This window comes from Salmo trutta, chromosome 31, assembly GCF_901001165.1.
Source record: "Salmo trutta chromosome 31, fSalTru1.1, whole genome shotgun sequence".
NCBI classification, from domain to species: Eukaryota; Metazoa; Chordata; class Actinopteri; order Salmoniformes; family Salmonidae; genus Salmo; species Salmo trutta.
Genome location: NC_042987.1, coordinates 22344908 through 22365463, shown reverse-complemented (window position 1 = coordinate 22365463; position 20556 = coordinate 22344908). Strand labels below are relative to the sequence as shown.

At 40.0% G+C, this 20556-nt stretch overlaps 1 long non-coding RNA gene across 1 annotated transcript; it reads right to left on the bottom strand.

Moving 5' to 3' along the window:
- Positions 1-16507: 16507 nt before the first annotated feature.
- On the bottom strand, positions 16508-18884 carry LOC115169765 (uncharacterized). The gene is made up of 2 exons (XR_003870922.1): positions 17894-18884; positions 16508-17002 (listed from the first exon to the last, which is right to left on the bottom strand). It is a non-coding gene; the product is annotated as an uncharacterized LOC115169765 (long non-coding RNA).
- Between the last annotated feature and the right edge of the window lie 1672 nt (positions 18885-20556).

The window sequence follows — 20556 nt, the reverse complement described above, 5'->3', positions numbered from 1 at the left end:
TACATTGTAGAATAATAGTGAAGATATCAAAACTATGAAATAATACATATAGAATCATGTAATAGCCAAAAAAGTGTTAAACAAATCAAAATATATTTTACATTTGACATTCTTCAAAGTAGCCACCCTTTGCCTTGAAAACAGCTTTGCACACTCTTGGCATTCTCTCAACCAGCTTCATGAGGAATGCTTTTCCAACAGTCTTGAAGGAGTTCCCACATACTGTATGCTGAGCACTTGTTGGCTGCTTTTCCTTCACTCTGCGGTCCAACTCATCCCAAACCATCTCAATTGGGTAGAGGTCGGGTGATTGTGGAGGCCAGGTCATCTGATGCAGCACTCCATCACTCTCCTTCTTGGTCAAATAGCCCTTATACAGCCTGGAGGTGTGTTGGGTCATTGTCCTGTTGAAAAACAAATTATAGTCCCACTAAGCCCAAACCAGATGGGATGGCGTATCACAGCAGAATGCTGTGGCAGCCATGTTGGTTAAGTGTGCCTTGAATTCTAAATAAATCACAGACAGTGTCACCAGTAAAGCACCATCACACCTCGTCCTCCTACTCTGCGTCTCACAAAGACACAGCGGTTGGAACCAAAAATCTCAAATTTGGACTCATCAGACCAAAGGACAGATTTCCACTGGTCTGATGTCCATTGCTCGTGTTTCTTGGCACAAGCAAGTCTCTTCTTCTTATTGGTGTCCTTTAGTGGTGGTTTCTTTGCAGCAATTCGACCATGAAAGCATGATTCATGCAGTCTCCTCTGAACAGTTAATGTTGAGATGTGTCTGTTACATTTATTTGGGCTGCAAAATGAGGTGCAGTTAACTCTAATGAACTTATCCTCTGCAGCAGAGGTAACTCTGGGTATTCCTTTCCTGTGGCGGTCCTCATTACATTTACATTTTAGTCATTTAGCAGACGCCCTTATCCAGAGCGACTTACAGTAGTGAATGCATACATTTCATTTCATACATTATTTTTCTGTGCTGGCCCCCCGTGGGAATCGAACCCACAACCCTGGTGTTGCAAATACCATGCTCTACCAACTGAGCTACAGGGAAGGCCAGTTTCATGAGAGCCAGTTTCATCATAGCGCTTGATGGTTTTTGCGACTGCACTTGAAGAAACTTTCAAAGTTCTTGAAATTTTCTGGATTGTGTTTTACCAAATAGGGCTATCTTCAGTATACCACAACTACCTTGTCACAACACAACTGATTGGCTCAAACACATTAAGGGAAGAAATTCCACAAATGAACTTTTAACAAGGCACACCTGTTAATTTAAATGCATTCCAGGTGACTACCTCATGAAGCTGGTTGAGAGAATGCCAAGTATGTGTAAAGCTGTCATCAAGACAAAGGGTGGCTACTTTGAAGAATTTCAAATATAAAATATATTTTTTGGTTACTACATGATTCATATGTTTGACTGTTACTGTATACTGTGACTGTATATATTTTTGCAATTCATACAATATCTGATTTAATGTTTAAGTGCTTAAGATCCCGGACTGCATCTTTAAGGTTAAAAGTGCTAGATCAACAAAGCATCGACTGATATTGTTCCCTATCGGGCAATACACTCATGTATGTCTGTAGTCGTACCTCACTAAATAAGTAATAATAAGTAATACACAAGACCTGAATGTCAATAGGTTAAACAGACCGGTGTCAAGTCCTCCCATTTTAGCAGAGTCGGTTTAAAATGCACTGCATCATCTGCTCGTCTATACTCAGTGCATGGTTGGTCAGTCCAAATACAAATGGAGACTGAACTGTGATAATCCTTCATAACCAGGAAATGAAGCCATTCAGGATCAGTGAACAGCAAATAAATGGTGACAAAATATGATATGGGCATGTAATTGGATAACTTTTCCATCAGTGATGTTTAACACAACCATATTCTGTGAGAGTGAGTTTGGTGCCTATGCCACCAAACTGATTGAGCATCACATTGACACAGAGCCCTTCCTGACGAGGAAAGAAGAGGTCTAAAGAAAGTTCAATGAATAGAAGAACCATTAGTGAACCATTACCTTTGCCAGCAGTTCAATTGAATACCATGATTATGAAATGATTAAACATGGAAAAAATTGGATAACATGTTATTTCCAAAGCAGTGATGCATTTAGAATATGTTTTTTAGTAAGTAGGCTAAGTAAGTATTTCCAATAGAAAATTACTATTCAGCATCCTCATGTTCTTAACATTTAAGCAGGTGCAGTCAGAGGACAAAACATGATGTACAAACTGCATCTGCGATGCGCTTCTGATGTCAATAGCCGTCCCTAAATAAACACAAAGCATGTTAGTACAAGAAGGCCTGATCAACAGATCTCATATAGGGAACGTTATTCGGTGCCACTTAACTAGAGGAAATGCAATGAAAATGTAACTTTTCCCGCTTTCATATAAGCCTTTTGCAAACAGATAAGAAATGTTTCATACATACTACTGGGCACAAACTGGTTAAATCAACGTTGTTTCAATGGAATCTGTCAACGTATTGTGACAGGGAGTCTATGTGGAAAATACATTGGATTTGCAAAAAGTCACCAACATAAAGTGTTGTTTTGAGTGTAAAATTATGTTATCGTGGTAACATGGATAGTGTAGAGAATCATTGTACCATCTAAACCGCTGTGAAATATATTTTTATTAAACCCAAAATATTGTATTTTCAGCTGTTTGAAACTGGTGTACAAAATAAAAAGTAAAAGACGCAAAAACAGGAAGCATAGAAGTAGAGCACAGTACAGATCTTAGACTTGCTTTCAAAGAGAATGACAGATCTATAACTCAAATTTCTATGTGAATTTGTTCAGGTTGGATGAATGTGTAGAGAGCTCACCTGTTTGTAGTCCTAAAAAACTGAAATTAGTTAGCATTTTCTACCTCTGGTTTGTTGGCAATTCCTTTGTGGGAAATGAATGGGGAAAAGAATGGGGTTTTGGGATATACGCTGAAAATAAGGTTAACACGGGCTTAGGAGATCTTATACATTTTGGTCTATGAGATAATATCAGCTAGTTAACATGAATTTTATGAATTATGAAGCCTTTATGTGATCAAAATAATTGAGTTGCTAACGATTTGAGAACTGTCAGAGAAATAGGACTACAACATTAGTTGCACATTTTTCACTACGCCGACTATGCAAACTAGTCTACGCTACACTAGTTCGCTAAAAAGCTAGTTAGCTTTCTGCTTACCAGTGTAACGGCTGTCGGGAGAGAGCGTAGACCAAGGCGCAGCGGAGTTAGTGTTCATCATGATTTTAATTTAATAAAGAACACTACACAAAACAAAACGAGAAAACTGACAGCCAAACAGTCCTGTCAGGTGCAAAACACTCAACAGAAACAATTACCCACAAAACCCAAAGGAAAAACATGCTCCTTATGTGTGACTCCCAATCAGCAACAACGAACTTCAGCTGTGCCTGATTGGGAGCCACACACAGCCCAAAACAAAGAAATACAAAAAACCTAGAAAACTAACATGGAACGCCCACCCAATGTAACACCCTGGCCTAACCAAAATAAAGAACAAAAACCCCTCTCTATGGCCAGGGCGTTACAACCAGCTCGAACAAAAATGCAAGGATGGTATATTGTTTTTCTCCAGGCTGAAACCATATCTCTTTAGAGGGAAGATGCTTGTTTGATCTGTTCCCAAACTACACTACATGGCTAAAAGTATGTGGACACCCCTTCAAATTAGTGGATTTGGCTATTTCAGCCACACATATTGCTGACAGGTGTATAAAATCGAGCACACAGCCATGCCATCTCCATAGACAAACATTAGCAGTAGAATGTCCCGTACTGAAGAGCTCAGTGACTTTCAATGTGGCACCGTCATAGGATGCCACCTTTTCAACAAGTCAGTTCGTCAAATGTCTGCCCTACTACAGCTGCCCCCATCAACTGTAAGTGCTGTTATTGTGAAGTGTGAACGTCTAGGAGCAACAACGGCTCGGCCGCGAAGTGGTAGGCCACACAAGCTCACAGAACGGGACCGCTGAGTTCTGAAATGCGTATCGCAGAAAATTTGTCTATCCTCGGTTGCAACACTCACTACCGAGTTCCAAACTTCCTCTGGAAGCAATGTCAGCACCAGAACTGTTCGTCAGGAGCTTCATGAAATGGGTTTCCATGGCCGAGCAGCCTCACACAAGCCTAAGATCACCATGAGCAATGCTAAGGTTTGCTAAGCCTGTTAGCTAGCTGTCAAAGCCATATGTCGTTTTATTTTTTACATATTAGCACATTGTTAGCTTTTTACTTGTTTTGATTACATAATCAAAACAATTTTGCTTAAAGATTCACAAAATGTTATGTTAGCTGATGAAAATGATCTTACAGAACAAAACGTATAAGATCTCTTAAGCCTGTGTTAACCGCAGACCTTATTTTCGGTGTTTATCCAAAAACCCATTCATTTCTCCATAGGCTTTCGCCTACGAGCCATGGCGGAGTTAGCCTCCGTTAGTGCCTACAAAAAGACGCCATTACTAATTGCTCTCTATTTGTGTAATGTCTGTTGGTTTGTGTTTTTTTGTCGAGTCAACCCAGGCTGGCCTCAGAGCCATACAAAATATACTTTAAGTATTTCTGAGCACCTACTAATGGTCTAGCTCAGTTGGTGGTGGCAGTGCCCACAGACGAAGAAGAAGAGTCTAGTTACTTTGGCCAGAAACAAAAGTAGGGAGGTTGGACGGGAGAATGGGTGGGCGTAATCTGCAACCGTCTAGCAATTCTAGCAAGGCTGCATGTTCGAGTCACGTCAGGGAGAACTGTACCATTTTTGCTAACCCTTCCCCTAACCCTTATTCTATGCATAACCCACTTCCCCTGACCTGTTATTTAAATTCCTTTGTCGTTTTAGTTCCCCTAACCTTACACGTAAATTATTCTAACCTTTTTTGTTAGTTCACCTAACCACCAATGTAAATTATCTATGTAAATCTCCTTTGTTGTTACAAAGCAATAAGCACACCGGTCTCAGAGAAAGATGTATAATACTATACATCCTGCAAGATGTATCATAAGTTACTTCATACAATTCTTATGCTATTTTACGACTGGGTAAGACATACGCCACTACAGTATACATCCTATAAGTCGTATGATATGGTATGACCGCTATTCCATTCATAATGTAACATAACATAACCTAGAATAGTTAATGCCGTCTCACAGATTTCCGTACAGAATAATACGAATTGCCCTGAGACCACGCCAATAACAAAATGAAGATGGAAGGAAGGCAGAGAGAGTGCTGCAGTGCATTAATGCAGTATAAGCAATTATAACATTATTAATGGTTTAAAATGTATCCCTAAAGTGAAGAAGACGTTGAAATGAAACATTGTTATAATTGTCTAGCCGACTTCACTGCCTAAGCGTTTAAACAGATGGAAGAGCAATTTGTATAATTTAACAGGCATTCGCACATTTTATCTTTAGGTTCAAATCTTAATTTGAGATAACAATGCAAAGCTTTCACAAATAAACCGACAGATGCAGTACAGTAAAATACAGTACATTGGAGTAAAGTACAGTGGAGGAAATGGCGGTTGTACCTTACCTAATAAGCCATATTCATTGTAATACACCTGACTGTATTTATTTATAAGGACTGTGCACATTAATCAACATCTATATTACAATAATGCAACATCCATGTTAATGTGATGGGGTTAGCCAAAAGTTCATTTGCACCCGTAGTCCCAGGGCAGGTAAGGACAATTACACAGCCACAATACACATACTCACTAAAACAATACAAAATACAATACATTACATCCAATAATATATCATTATTACAACAACAACTTATTTGTAATAAAAACACTATCATCAACTGTCGTCTTACATATGAGGAACCATAGATAACTCATGTGTACAGGTTTGGATAGATCTGAGCCATATTTTCAATTTAAATGTAAAAGCACAATAATCAGTGCAGCTTCTCTAGTCCATTGGAATTGTATTCCAGTATATTGTAGCTCTAACAGAGAAGGCCGATTGACCGAGTTTACTGTGTCGAAAAGGGACAACACAATCCCCTCTAGTTACTGCCCTTGTTATCCTGGACTTGCTTTCCTTGAGCATGATACGCCGGCATAGAGGTTGAGGGTCAAGACCATGCAGGATCTTAAAGACAAGGCTTGCATCTACATACTGCTTAAAGCTGTCCAGACTGAATAAATTATGTTTGTGAATGATGTGACAATGGTGGTAACCGTTTGGTTTGTTCTCAAAAATCTTAAGTGTTTGTTCGTAGAGTGATTCAATTGGTTTCAGAATAGTAGTTCCTGCTAGTGACCAGCATGTGAGGCAATATCTCAGATGTGAGAAAATCATAGCATGTGCCTTCGGAAAGTATTCTGACCTCTTGAAATGTTCCACATTTTTTTACGTTTCAGCCTTATTCTAAAATGGATTAAAAACAAAAAAAAATCCACGGCAATCTACACACAATACCCCATAATGACAATGCGAAAACAGGGTTTTGGAAATGTTTGCTAATGTATTCAAAACAATCACAGAAATACCTTATTTACATAAGTATTCAGACCCTTTGCTTTGAGACTCAAAATTGAGCTCAGGTGCATCCTGTTTCCATTGATCATCCTTGAGATGTTTGGAGTCCACCTGTGGTAAATTCAATTGATTGGACATGATTTGGAAAGGCACACACCTGTCTATATAAGGTCCCACAGTTGACAGTGAATGTTAGAGCAAAAACCAAGCCATAAGGTTGAAGGAACTGTCCGTAGAGCCCTGAGAGAGGATTGTGTCGAGACACAGATCTAGGGAAGGGTACCAAATAATGTCTGCAGCATTGAAGGTCCCCAAGAACACTGTGGCCTCCATCATTCTTAAATGGAAGGAGTTTGGAACCACCAAGACTCTTCCTAGAGCTGGCCGCCTGGCCAAACCGAGCAATCAGGGGAGAAGGGCCTTTATGGTAGAGTCGCCAGACGGAAGCCACTCATCAGTAAAAGGCACATGACAGCCTTCTTGGCATTTGCCAAACAACATCTAAAGACTGTCAGACCATGAGAAACAAGATTCTCTGGTCTGATGAAACCAAGATTGAACTCTTTGGCCTGAATGCCAAGTGTCACGTCTGGAGGAAACCAAGCACCATCCCTACAGTGAAGCATGGTGGTGGCAGCATCATGCTGTGGGAAAAATGAACAGAGCAAAGTACAGAGAGATCCTTGATGAAAACCTGCTCCAGAGCGCTCAGGACCTCAGACTGGGGCAAAGGTTCACCTTCCAACTGGACAACGACCCTAAGCCCACAGCCAAGACAACACAGGAGTGGCTTTGGGACAAGTCTCTGAATGTCCTTGAGTGGCCCAGCCAGAGGCCGGACTTGAACCCGATCGAACATCTCTGGAGAGAGCTGAAAATAGCTGTGTACCGATACTCCCCATCCAACCTCTCAGAGCTTGAGAGGATGTGCAGAGAAGAATTGGAGAAACTCCTCAAATGCAGGTGTGCCAAGCTTTTTTTGTAATAAATATGCAAAAATGTATAAAAACCTGTTTTTGCTTTGTCATTGTGGGGTATCATTTTACAATAAGGCTGTAAGGTAACAAAATAAGGGAAAAGTCAAGGGGTCTGAATACTTTACGAATGCAATGTAGATGGTAAACAGAAGGGGGCTTAATATTGACCCTTGTGGGACCCCAATGTTGTAGTAAAGAGAATCTGACTGAGTGTCCCCCAGACGAACCCTTTGGATTCTATTTGTCAGATAGGAATACATCCAACTAATGGCTTCAATGGACACATTAAGGGAGGATAACTTGGATAAGAGGACCTCATGATTGACAGTATCAAAGGCCTTTTTAAGATCCAAAAAGACTGCACCGACTTCACCACCTATTTCCAGTTTAGATTTAATGCACTCTAGAAAATAGCAAATGGCTGTTTCGGTAGAAGGGTTAATTCTGAATCCAAATAGCATTTAATGTTTGGAGTTGCCTTGAATGAGGTGATCAGTCAGATGATCAGCCACCCATCTTTCAGCTACTTTTGATAGCACTGCACGAATGCTTATAGATCAGTATTTTTCCACCAGTGTTGGGTCACCAGATTTTAAAACAGGTATCACTGCAGCAGACTTCCAAGCATTGGAGAAGAACTCATATTTGATGGACAGATTAATTAACTACATGTCACGCCTGCTCCCGCTCTTCCCCCCTGGCGCTCGAGGGCGCCAGGCTCCCCAGCATTGCACACTGCTGCCACCATCATTATGCATATCTGGAATTCCCCCCGTCACGCGCATCCTCGATTATTGGACTCACCTGGACTCTATCACCTCTGTCATTCCCTTCCATATTTATGTCTGGTTCCCCGCTCTGTTCCCTGCTTAAGCATTAATGTTCGTATGTCATTGTTCCCCGTGTGCTGACGCTGTTCCTGTCTTGTTACCTGTCTGTTCCGCATTAAATGCTCAACTCCCCGTACCTGCTTCTCATCTCCAGCATCGGTCCTTTCACTAGATGTACAATAGGGGCAATCAGATAATATTTGTGGCTTCAGGAATACAGTGTCATGATCCAAATACATATTTTGTTTGTAGAGCTCCTGAAGAAGCTTATAATACTGTCCACTGCTGATGCTGCGATTTCAGGAATTGTGAATATTGGTTTATTATTATCTATGGGAGTGAGAACTGTGCTCTTGGTTGAAAATCTTTGAGCCAGTTCCCTGACAGAGTCAACAAAAACATTTGTAAAGTTGGTGGATATGAAACTGGAGTCTTGAATTAGAATCCCATGAACCTTTAATTCAGGATGTTGTTGGACTTTTCAGCTCCTCTCCCTGTTAATTTGTTGAGATTATCCCAAATCACTTTGCCATTTCCTTTTAATTCATTGATCACTCTGAAGAAAAACTCTGCTTTTGCTTCTTTTTAAAAAAATATTCCTTACCACCTTATTTCTCAGTGATGTAAATAGACATCTGTCATCATTCTGACCAGACTTCAGTGCTTTTTTTAAAGGAATGATCCCGTTCTCTCATCTGCCTCCAGAGGTCCTCATTGAGCCATGGTAGAGAGGTTTTACATCTTGGTTTATGTTGAAATTTCCAGGTAAAAGAGGTATTCACTTTGTCAATAGCTGACAGAAATGTTCTGAATCCAGACTCTGGGTCTTCACTAAATAACAGATCAGACCAGTCATTTTGACTTATAGCTGCATCGTAGTTATTCTGCTCACTTTTCGGGATTTGTTTATCGTGGTGTTGCACATTGATATGGTTCTTAAATCTCTTTAGCGGTGGTGTAAAGTACTTATGTTGTTTTTTGGGGTATCTGTACTTTACTTTACTATTTATATTTTTGACAACTTTTACTTTTACTCCACTACATTCCTAAAGAAAATCATGTACTTTTTACTCCTTACATTTTCCCTGACACCCAAAAGTACTTGTTACATTTTGAATGCTAAGCAGGACAGGAAAATTCCCTGGCTATCCATAAATGTTTAAAAACAAGAAAATGGTGTTGTCTGGTTTGCTAAATATAAGTCATTTTAAATTATTTATACTTTTACTTTTGATACTTAAGTACATTTAAAACCAAATACTTTTAGACTTTTACTTAAGTAGTATTTTACTGGGTGACTTTCACTTTTACTTGAGTCATTTTCTTTCAAGGTATCTTTACTTTTACTTAAGTATGAAAATTGGGTACTTTTTCCACCATTGCTTTTTAGTGAGCTTTCTAACCACCAATGTAACATTGTGGTCAGATATGCCAGTTAGTAAGTTAATGGACTTAGTTATTTGATCAGGTCTGTTAGTGAACACGTGATCAATTTGAGTCTGGGATGTCTGTGTTACTCTGGTTGATCCTTGTATTATTTGACAAGTTGAAATAGTCTGTGATCTGAGTTTTTTCCGGCAAGTTTTGTTTTCCCAGTTTTATTGAAATCGCTCATGAAGATGATCTTCTTATGATCACCTTCTTTAAGCATAAATTAAAAATCCAAAAATAGTGAGAGACATACGAGGGGAGAGGAAGACATTCAGCCACATACATTCAAGGTCATTGGCATGTTTCCATATGATATGATTGCATTTAAAGTTATCTTTCATGTACATAAGCAATCCACCCCCTCTGCCCTCTTCCCTGTCCCTCCTGAATATGGAATATCTAGGAACATTAAAGGCAGAAATAGGATTAGATTTATTCAGCCATGTCTCAGAGAAACAGAAAAAAATCAAGATTAGAGTAATTCAGTAAATGTTCCACCTGTTCACTCTTATAAATAATGCTATGAATATTCAGATGACCTCCTAATATTCCTTTAGGCTTGGAAGAAGGGTCCCAGAGAATGTTTGCCCGATTAACGGTTTGAATAAGGTTCATGGTACAATGTTTTCTAATAGCTGGGTTAAGGGAACTGAGTTTTTGTCTCCAAGGTGAGTTTTGTTTGGGACATGTATCAAGAGTTTGCATTAAAATGAGATTATCTGCAGATTGCTCATTCTCTTGAAAAGCCATGTCAGTGACAGAGGTTATACTCACATACACAGAATGTCCTTCTCTGAACCAGATAATATAGGCTACTCAAATCTAGATGATTTCAATCATTCATGTGCAACCATTCATCAATGATTTCAGTCTGGAGGGCTATTTAGGCAGACTTTTCTGCACTTCTCTCAGAATTCCATCCTCCATATTAGCCATTTTCTCTGCAGGTGTCCTAACTCCAGACTCTGATGGGGAGCTTGGTACCCTGGGCTGCTTGGCTGTTTGTTGATTCCGGATTGTTTGAATGAGGCCAGCATTGATGTTTGGCTGCCTTCTTTTGTATTCCCCAGAGAGTTCCACCGCCTTTGGGGCCCCTTATTATCCTCAGAGTTTTCTATTGGGTTATGATTGTCATTGGTCTCAGTAGCCACTTTCCCAGCTTCATTTTTAGCATTTTCCTCTTATTCTTCTTATTTTTCTTGAAATGAGAGGTCATTGTTGTACTCTGGCTCACCAGGTACCAACTCCAATGTTCATTCACTGCACCTTTGTCCTTGGGAGCTGAGAAATTATCCTCTTCAACCTCAGTCTCACTTCATTTCAGCTGGGATATGTAATACGTCTGCCCTACTCATGGGGACAGGATTGTTGTCCTGCACATACATGTAGTGTGAAACAGTTTCCTCTATGTACCTTATGTTGTCCAGTGTAGTATCAATAAATCAATCAAATGTATTTATAGAGCCCTTTTTACATCAGCCGATGTGACAAAGTGCTGTACAGAAACCCAGCCTAAAGCCCCAAACAGCAAGCAATGCAGATGTAGAAGCACGGACTGTAGGACTGTACTCTACCATCTCCTGACCCCCATCTCCTGACCCCCTCTACAGTGGGATTGTGTCAGCCAGTCCTGTCTACACGCAGGGCCTTGTCCATCATAAAATACTTTGATCCAGTGAGGACCAATCTATGTTTAGACTGTATTATGTGAGTGATGGGTGCTGCTTCAACATCCACAAAATGAGCAGTTTGTGAGTTGACCCTTGTATCTTATCATGCGCCTCATCACTCTCCCCACCACCTTACATCCAGCTTTAGCCAGAAACTCAGTCACAACACTATCATCTGCTGATTCAGGTAGTTCTTTAACTGTAACTTGAATTGAGTTCTGGTCAGACATGCGACTTCAAACTGAAAGGATTATTCTGTTTGAAAACAACATGTTTTCCTCTGACTGTCATTCCTCTGATCAGAAGCTTTGCCCGTGCTTCCTTACTGAGAAGATATATACGCCAGAGTGCACATACTCTCGGTACTGACCTCAAGTGGTTTGGATAAATTTAATGTATGAGACTGTGGTAGAGCTCCTCCTCCTTAATGGGGTTGGCAATGGCTTCCACGTTAGTCAGGATTTCTCAATCCTTGATAAAAATAGGTAAAACAAGGGCCTCCCGAGTGGCACAGTGGTCTAAGGCACTGCATTGGAGTGCTTGAGGCATCACTACAGACCCGGGTTCGGATCCTAGGCTGTGTCACAGCTGGCTGTGCAAGCTGACTTCGGTCACCATCTGGATGGTGTTTCCTCTGACACAGTGGTGCTTCCGGGTTAAGCAAGCAGCGTAGCTTAGCAGGGTCGTGTATCAGAAGATGCATGGCTCAAAACCTTCGACTCTCCCGAGTCCGTAGGGGAGTTGCAGCGATGAGACCCCCTGACCTTTTCCACATTTTGATACGTTACAGTCTTATTCCAAATTGTATTATATCGTTTTTTTCCTCATCAATCTACACACTATACCCCATAAGGACAAAACAAAAACAGGTTTTTAGAAATGTTCCAAATTTATATAAAATATAAAAAATGAAATATAACATTTAAATAAGTATTCAGACCCTTTACACAGTGCTTTGTTGAAGCACCTTTGGCGGTGATTACAGCCTCGAGTCTTCTTGGGTATGACGCTACAAGCTTGGCACACAGTGCGGCAGGTAGTCTAGTCGTTAGAGCGTTGGGCCAGTAACCGAAAGGTTGCTGGATCGAATCCCTGAGCTGACAAGGTAAAAAAGTGTTGTTCTGCCCCTGAACAAGGCAGTTAACCCAATGTTCCTAGGCTGTCATTGTAAATAAGAATTTGTTCTTAACTGACTTGCCTACTTAAATAAAGGTTATTTAAATAAATAAAAATATTTGTGGAGTTTCTCCCATTCTTCTCTGCAGATCCTCTCAAGCTCTGTCAGGCTGGATGGGGAGTGTCGCTGCAAAGCTATTTTCAAGTCTCTCCAGAGATGTTAGCTCGGTTCAAGTCCGGGCTCTGGCTGGGCCACTCACGGACATTCAGAGACTTGTCCCAAAGCCACTCCTGCGTTGTCTTGGCTGTGTGCTTAGGGTTGTTGTCCTGTTGGAAGGTGAACCTTTGCCCCAGTCTGAGGTCCTGAGTGCTCTGGAGCAGGTTTTCATCAAGGATCTCTCTGTACTTTACTCCGTTCATCTTTCCCTCGATCCTGACTAGTTTCCCCACAGCATGATGCTGCCACCACCCTGCTTCAGTGTAGGGATGGTGCCAGGTTTCCTCCAGACGTGACACTTGGCATTCAGGCCAAAGAGTTCAATCTTGGTTTCATCAGACCAGAGAATCTTGTTTCTCATGGTCTGAGAGACTTTGGCTGTTATGTGCCTTTTACTGAGGAGTGGCTTCCATCTGCCCACTCTACCATAAAGGCCTGATTGGTGGAGTGCTGCAGAGATTGTTGTCCTTCTGTAAGGTTCTCCCATCTCCCAGAGGAACTCAGGAGCTCTGTCAGAGTGACCATCAGGTTCTTGGTCACCTCCCTGACCAAGGCCCTTCTCCCCCAATTGCTCAGTTTGGCCAGGTGGCCAGTTCTAGGAAGAGTCTTGGTGGTTCCAAACTTCTTCCATTTAAGAACGATGGAGGCCACTGTGTGTTCTTGGGGACCTTCTCGACACTATCCTGTCTCGGGGCCCTATGGACAATTCCTTCAACCTCATGGCTTGGTTTTTGCTCTGACATACACTGTCAACTGTGGGACCTTATATAGACAGGTGTGTGCCTTTCCAAATCATGTCCAATCAATTTAATTACACCAGGTGGAGCCCAATCAAGTTATAGAAACATCTCAAGGATGATCAATGGAAACATGATGCACTTGAGCTCAATTTCGAGTCTCACAGCAAAGGGTCTGAAAACGTATGTAAATAAGGTATTTCTGGTTTTTATTTTTAACAAATTTGCAAAAATGTAAAAAAAAACTTTGTCCTTATTGGGTATTGTGTGTAGATTGATGAGGGAATAATTAATTTAATCAATTTTAGAATAAGGCTGTAACGTCACAAAATGTGGATAAAGTCAAGGGATCTGAATACTTTCCGAATGCACTGTATGTAGGCCAACAGTGATGTACAGTGTTGTGTAGACCAAAAATACTGAGGTTGTTGACTTGAAAACCCCAACCATATTGATTATTAGTGCTTACATAAGTGACAAAAAGCCTTGAAGAATTACATTTGAAGAGACTTGTGTTTTCTGGCTTGGTGGTGTTAGTGCTGAGTAGTCCACTAATGCATTTTGCTATTCAGCAAGCTAATGTAAGAAAACAAACATATACATATGAGTAATGATGACAGATAGACTACATGAAGGGATATTTTCATAGAAATGTAATCCATTGAATCCATTGAATCCAATGCCTTATTTAAAGCCTTTATCAAATCATGTATCATAGATAGCCATATAGTCTGTCAGGCTGTCAACATCATGTTCTGCTGAGGGCTTGCAACTGATTTCGACACACAGGGTTTTTCAAATGACACATACAGTGACACTTTGCTGACCTCTTAACACCACACAGGCTTTTACCCACAAACTTGTTATGGACATGTTATATAAGACTACATAGTGTTATCTATCAAAACGACTTTCAATTCCCAAAGGCCAGGCTTTGAATAAGACTAAGGAGACAGCTGCAGGAAGACAATCAGGCACTATAGAGGGCTTGCAGTTGCGTCACAAATCACCTAGCAACCGCACCAGCGCCATGTTGGAAGTCCTCCAATCGTACACATGGCTGGCTGCATTTTGCTACCACCGGAAACTTCAGGAAGATTGCCCATTATTTCGTTTTTGTAAGGACCCAGAAAACGGAGGCAGTGGGAGAACTTTTTCAACGAAATAAATATATTTTGACAATGATCAAAAGCCATGTATTATTGGTTTGCTACAGAAACTTTGTGTGCAGGCTAACTCGAATGAGCTGCTAACTTTACATAATGTATAGCTAGCTAAGTAAATTAAATATCACCAGTTAGCTAATGTCATGTTAGCTAGCTATCTTGATGTATTTATCGTTGTAACTCTAAATGCATTTGTAGCTAGGTAGTTAGCTAGCTAACAGCCATGGAAGAGGGTGAAAGGATTAGCTAGCAGTTCCAGCTGTCAGAGAAGGGAGAGTAGGCTCCTCAGGATAGAGCATGTACCTTTGTGGGAGGACATTATGAAAATATTCTCCAGTTCCAGTCCCTAGTGAGAAAAACTAAGGACAGAGAGATATAGCAACATAATATTCAGGACTGTCTAATTTAAGTATAAGGTTTCTTTATGACGTTTTCTGTCCTCAGATACAGAGAGCTGTGAAACCCTGTCTGCAGATGAAGAGGTCCCAATGAATGTCCCAAGAGAATAAGGGTATATCCTTGTATACCATGGATTATATGTGTACCTATATTAGCACATTTTGTGAACAAAAATACAGTTTAAAAGTCACACAATGTATAAACCTATTACAACTGGAACAGGCCAACCCTGGTGGGTGTGCACGCAACCTAATTAGTTAATAATCAAGTGTGCTATTGCTGGGCTGGAATGGAAGTCTGCTCACCCAGTAGTTCAGGGATCAGTGGAGTGAGGTTGGCCACCTCTGGTATTGACTTTTTTATTTTTTCACTTGAAATTATTATTTAGTAATAACCTACTTGTTACTAAAATGTCTAAACTTTACATATGAATTAGCTTACTTGTACACTTTTAAATTATATGAAAGTGTTGATTGATTTGAAGTTAAGTATTTAAACTAGTGTCGATGTTGATTAATCACATCACAATCTTGCAATAAAGAGAGGAAGGGAATCGGTCTCCAATGTCTGTTTCTGTGTTGTATTCTCAAATGAACATTACCTTTTTGTTCAGTCATAAGCTCTCCAATTAGTTTTATTTGATTATCATAATTTTTTCAGGATATCAGCCATGTGAACCCATTTTGCAGCTGATAATGGAATGCAATGCCAATGCAGCCATAGGCCTACAGCAATGGTTCACAACTCTAGTCCTTGAGTACCCCCCAACAGCACATTTTTTCTGTAGCCCCGGAAAAACATACCTGATTCAACTCAGAGGGCCTGATGATTAGTTGACAAGTTAAATCAGGTGTGTTTGTCCGGGGCTACAATAAAACTGTACTGTTGGGGGTACTAGGGGACCGGAGTTGGGAACCACTGCCCTACAGTATGATGGCATTAACCTTATGGGAATTTGCAATGCACCCCTTGACATTGTGCATTTGAAGTAGAGTAGCTTAACTCACACATTGTTTAGCTATATGTTCTCAATATAAAAACAATACCAGTAGACAATGTATGAGGCTAATCATTATACTAGATTTGGTACATGCCTTGTGTTCACATGAAATTGTTTAGTGCAAATCCAACCCTTGTAATCTAGGTGGTGAAATGTCTGGAAGTAGGAGATGATTGGATCCTTCTCTTCAAACATACAACTACTACCACCAAGTTCAATGCCAGATACTTTTCTCCCAGAAGGTCTGAGTGTCACTTGGAGGTGCTACTGTGATAATGAAGATGGTTTGCCTAAGACTACCACAACAATTACGTTGTCTATGCTAAATGTGTATAAATTGTCAAATAAAAAAAATAGTTGGGCTATAAGAAATACTTTTGTATTCAATGGAGCTAGGCAAAGCAGAGATGACATTACTTTTTTATTTCACCCATACAATAGCCTATTATTAAAGTACAGTATGTTTACAATATCATAAGCAATAGTATTTTACACGTTCCAAATATTTTTTTTATATTCATATGGTTTAAGGGGGAACTTTTGTCATGACGACAAGGTGAAAGGTTGCGAGATCGAATCCCCGAGCTGACAAGGTAAAAATATGTTGTTCTGCCCCTGAACAAGGCAGTTCCTAGGCCGTCAGTGTAAATAAGAATTTGTTCTTAACTGGCTTGCCTAGTTAAAAAAAAGGTGCTCTACTCAAATTGCACAACAGAATCATTCAGATTGACCAAAGCACAGCATATGACTACCATCTCATATAACTGAGAGATGTCTGTTTAAATATCTGGAAAAGGACAAAGTAGTAGAAGTAGAAACTCATGCTGCTGCAGCATTGCTCATCTTCACAGTGGGAATCCAGTTGACATGGGTGTCTTGATAGAGGTCAGCTGGTGAACCTACAGTACATAAACAAATGAGAAGCACACCAGATGTTAGAATAGCACTTCTTTGGGTCACCTATACCATCAGGGCTCTTAAATTGTTTGGTTGTGTTTAATTCATTCAGGGGTTTTAGTGTCATATAAAGATGACATCTATTGTTGGGCTGAAACACACAATAGTCAACACAGCATGTTGTCCTATCCCATTGAGGCCTTTGTCCTATGCTGTAATGTACATACATTTTCCCTCTTATGAATAAAGTTCCCAGCAAATTATAAATGGGTTATCATGTGAATATATAATCACCAATGGAGTTGTTTTGGACAATGTCCTCCAGGCGATATGGACGTCATATTAAATCATTTGCTTCTCCCCTTTTCATGGTCATGGGTAGAAGGGATCCAGCATTTGTCAAATGAAATGGTTGCATTCAAGACAACTTCGTTTTTATTGATATGTTGTCAGATTCAGTAGAGGTGGCCTAGGCTACTATCGTATTAAAACATATTCTGCTAATGTCTCCGGTCATATAATGTGTAGTAGAATTGCATCACGCTTATCAAAGACCACATTTTCCCTGTGCAAAGGAAATATATTTATCTGATATAGCCTATGCCACTACGCGCTTATTAATAGCCTAAATTATCACTATCCAATCTACTCATCACATTAGGAACAGTAGGCTTACATTAGTCTGCAAATGCAATGATATAACCATGCAATCATTTGTTATAAAGGTGCCTTTTTATGGTGAAAAAAATGCTTCCCTAAAACTTGAAACTCACTCAACACACGCTAGACTACAAGCTATCTAGCTAGCTAATTTTGGCTAATTTAGTGTTGCTTCTAACGCCTGGTTAGCATAACAGTTAAACTAAACTCGAAATCGATCAGACTTGATTTACCAGTGATGAAATGATCTTAGCAGACCCTGACAGCTGTCTGGGTTCAGGTCTTGATGGGAAAAAATGTTTCTTCGCGTTTCTGACAGTTCTTGAGTCTTATCTCACTGGTGTTTCATGATTGCGGGGAATCCGTAAACATATTTTCCCCGTTGTCTTTACTGCCGTGTTAGAGCAGCGAAATAATCCACAGAAAATGACCGTGGAGATGAATCAATTTAGGCACTGTTATCAAGCAATTTGGGGTAGCAACTCGGCTGTTGTTGTCGAAAGAATTCATGCGGTGGTCTTTGAACATGGTTGCCAGGAGGCGTCGTACGTCAACGTTATCTATTTGATTAACAAAGGTCTTGATCAAGAAAGAAATAGCCGCTCTATAAATAAAAAATCACCAAGAAATAACCTCTCTACTCCACCAACAATGCAATAGGCATATGGGTATGGTTGCAAAAGTGTATTGTAAAATTAAATTATCCACGGTATGTCTGATGATTCGAAAGCAGAAAGTACTATACCATAACTCTACCATTCACAATGTTTTAGTTTATTGTCAAGGTGTACAACATTGGCAGTTTAGAGCTGAATTGCAGTGTACAGTCCACATAAATAAATAAACAACTAATTAAATAAACAACTTAATAATGTAAAAGTGTGTGATAAATGTCTGTGTGGAGTCAGGAATCATCAGTCGGTCACAGCCAGGTGAAAGCCTCAGGAGCCTTGGTCAGGGACAGGGCCAGACCAGCTGGACTGGTCTGCAGCACATTGGGTTGTAAACATTATTCATTGTTTTTGTTTATAGTTTGTTCCCATCAAAATTGTCTGTTCCCAGGATGTGTCTTCTCCCCATGTACAGTATTGAAAGCACAATAGATTCTAGAAGACCAAACTCAATTGTGCTGGACCAAGCTGAAAAAGTCCATAATTAACTTTCAATGGGGACAACCTGGAAATAATGCCCATTCTTCCGGTAGAATGCTGAATGCTGATGTGTCATAACAAATGTATCATCCAGAAATAAAAGATGTGGGAAGTGGAAAGGTTCATCTAAAATGACAAGTTTTTTCTCACAGAATTTGTGTACTTGAAGCTTCGATTCAGGTATTTCATATAATAAAAGAGAAACTTGAAAAAAAAGTAACTGACGTATGGGCTGTTTTTCTCATAAGATTTCAGCGCTAATATTTCATCTTTATTTAATCTTGTCTTTTCTGCTATACAACGGTATAATGTCAGCTATGCCATACATTCACTTGTAAATGTTGCCCTTTTCTAGGCCTGGCTAGTTTGTATTTTATATGTAACTGCGTGCAGGCCTACAACACTTCTGAGGAAGAAAATAAAATTGTTGTTAGGTGAGAAAAGAGTCAAATTATATATTTGATTGGAAAATGGAATGAATAGAAGGTTTAATGCCTACGTCACTATATCAGAATATGTTAATTCGTCTGGAAGGGACATGCTCTCTCAATGACAGATTGCAGTGTGATGGGCTTAGGCTAGCATCCACAAAGGTAAATTACCCACTGATTTTTGTGGCACATGGGAGCTCATGCATCAATGATTGAATCTTACGTCACAGATTGATAACAGAACACACTGAGACGCTAACAATACGTGATGACTTGGAAGAGAACGTAATGTTAGCTAGCTGACATCAATTGTTCTGTCATTAACCTAGCTACCGTTTCTGTACATCTGAATTACGTTGTTCACTCTCTTCATCTGTTGATAAATATCACCATAACACGTGATGTTCTTCCACACAGGCTGCTTTCTTTGTTTTTCGTTGTTCCATAAGCTGTCTATAATGTTGGTTTGGCCATGACATTCATTGACTTTCATCTGCAAAATGTTAGATTATTTTTGTGCTCTGAATGAATACATCTCACCTATGTACTGATTCCAATTCAAGATGTCTCTTTTTTCTCTCTCATGCTAAGCAATCTCCATTGATCTATCCAGCTATGTAGGTTGAACTGAGAATGGGCAATTAAATGTTTAAATGTTTGTAAAAAAAAATATTATATACAGTACCAGTCAAATGTTTGGACACACCTACTCATTCAAGGGGTTTTCTTTACTTTTTCCTATTTTCTACATTGTAGAATAATAATGAATATTTACAAATTATGAAATAACACATTGAATCAAGTAGTAACTAAAAAAAGTGTGAAACAAATCAAAATATATTTTATATTTCAGATTCTTCAAAGTAGCCACCCTTTGCCTTGATGACAGCATGCACACTCTTGGCATTCTCTCAACCAGCTTCACCTGGAATGCTTTCCCAACAGTCTTGAAGGAGTTCCCACATATGCTGAGCACTTGTTGGCTGCTTTTCCTTCACTCTGCGGTCCAACTCATCCCAAACCATCTCAATTAGGTTGAGGTTGGGTGATTGTGGGGGCCAGGTCATCTGATGCAGCACTCCGTCACTCTCCTTCTAGGTCAAATAGCCCTTACACAGCCTGGAGGTGTGTTGGGTCCTTGTCCTGTTGAAAAACAAATGATAGCCCTACTAAGCGCAAACCAGATGGGATGGTGTATCGCTTCAGAATGCTGTGGTAGCCATGCTGGTTAAGTGTGCCTTGAATTCTAAATAAATCCCTGACAGTGTCACCAGCAAAGCACCCCCAAACCATCACACCACCTCCTCCATGCTT